At 34.1% G+C, this 2,103-nt stretch overlaps 1 non-coding gene across 1 annotated transcript; it reads left to right on the forward strand.

The window, feature by feature from the left end:
- The first annotated feature begins 1,557 nt into the window (after positions 1-1,557).
- TRNAV-UAC (transfer RNA valine (anticodon UAC)) lies at positions 1,558-1,630 on the forward strand. Its single transcript has one exon. It is a non-coding gene; the product is annotated as a tRNA-Val (tRNA).
- Positions 1,631-2,103: the final 473 nt, after the last annotated feature.

Here is a 2,103-nt window from a genome sequence, read left to right on the forward strand (position 1 = left end):
TCTAGACAACTTTTCAGCAATGAGACGTGGATTCTGATGGGAAACTTTAACTCCCCCATCTCAAGCCTGGAAAAGAGGGGTGGAGCCCCAATCTCTAAAGAAAGTAGGCAAGATCTGTTAGATTTCATCAATGCTCTTGGGTTTTTGGATCTTGATCTCGGTGGTTCCAATTTTACTTGGTCCAACAGGCGTAGTGGCTCGAATCTTATTCAAGTAAGATTAGATAGGAGACTTATTTCTCCTGATTGGCCGATTGATTTCTCTTGCGACTTGACTTCTCTGTCTAGGATTGGATCTGATCCTTTTCCTATTATTTTGAGTATTTCCTCCCTTTTAGATTTGAAAAAATGTGGACCCATAACCTTGATTTATTTGATAAGATTGCTTAATGGTGGGATATTAATGTCCAAGGAACTGCTATGACTCAACTATACATACACATATATTTTATTTTTCTGTGTTTAAATATCAAAGATATTATCACGACTACATTACTTCCAACAATATTAGTTGCGACAATAACTAAAATGTCATCTAAAAAAATCATGAAAATGAAGGTTGTTTTTAAGGATTGTGGTGTACACTGTTATGAAGTAGATGGTGCGTCTGGGGTACTGCTACTTTTTGGAATCCTAGAGTGATTCAAGGGACGGTTGTTGTCTCCAACCCAAATCATATTGATACCAGGATTACCAACCTTTTGGATGGCTCTTCATGCATCATTTCAAATATTTATGCTCCTAATATCAAGAATTCCAAAAAGATTCTTTGGACTTCTCCAGTGAATTCTAGATAGCTTTTTAGCAATGAGAAGTGGATTTTGATGGGAGATTTTAACTCCCCCATCTCAAACCTGGAAAAGAGGGGTGGGGCCCCAATCTTTGATGAAAGTAAGCAAGATCTGTTAGATTTCATCAATGCTCTTGGGTTGTTGGATCTAGATCTCAGTAGTTCCAAGTTTAATTGAGTGTTTAAATTGGCCATCTTAAGCTGGAAGTTTCACCAGAGAAGGCCACACAAATTCTTTGGTATGTTGAAATGAGGCAATCCAAGGTCTTCAATTTGAAAGAGGATTATATCCCTTATCCTCTGCCTAAAGACAAAATTGAGTGTTCAAACTGGCAATCTTAAGTTGGAAGTTTCACCAGAGAATGACACATAAATTCTGTGGTATATTGAAAAATAGGCAATTCGAGCTCTCGTGAGTTAGTTTATCAACTACAAAATTGAATAGTCATGTAGTTCACTTGAGTAATTGATTCGATTTGACAATCCATGTTCTCCTATTTTCTTGTACAATAGGTCAAATCAGGAACCTTATTTGACAATATTTTAGTGTTTGATGACCCTTAATATGCAAAGAAGTTAGCTCTTGTAGATATTTTAGCTGAGTGTAGAGTTGGTCATTGGTCATTGAAATCCTCTCTTGTAGATATTTTAGATAGTGATGTGATGTCCTTAAACATTGATTCTTTGTTATCAAATACTTAATTTTGTATTTTGTAGAAATGTATGTTTATAGGATAACATAAGATACATGGTATAATTATTCTTTAAAGGGTGCTAGCTCAAATGGAAGAGCACCTGCTTTACAAGCAGGAGGATGGTGGTTCGATTCCATCGTACCCTAATGTGACTAAATATATGACCAATTGACGACAAAGTAATGAATAAAATTACTAAATATACTACCAATTGACAACAATTAATGACTAAATAAATGACCAATTAACAACAATCAATGACTAAATTAACGACTAAATCAATGACCAATTCAATGACTAAATTAATGACCAAATAAATGACTAGTCAACAACAATAAATGATTAAATTAACGACTAAATCAATGATTAAATAAATGACTAAATCAATGACCAAATTAATGACTAAATCACTGACCAAATTGATCAATCAAAACAACCAATAAATGACTAAAATAGTTTAGTCATAAATTTGGTCGCGTGATTAATGACTGGCAATAAACTACTAATGGTCACGTGATCAAATTTAGTCATTTATATGCAATTTTTGGTAGTTTTTTAATTCATATATTGTTGTTTTTGTAGTAGTGCAATGATGATTGCAAGTCACAAGTGACACCCA

Source organism: Cryptomeria japonica, chromosome 1 (assembly GCF_030272615.1).
Source record: "Cryptomeria japonica chromosome 1, Sugi_1.0, whole genome shotgun sequence".
Classification (NCBI taxonomy): domain Eukaryota; kingdom Viridiplantae; phylum Streptophyta; class Pinopsida; order Cupressales; family Cupressaceae; genus Cryptomeria; species Cryptomeria japonica.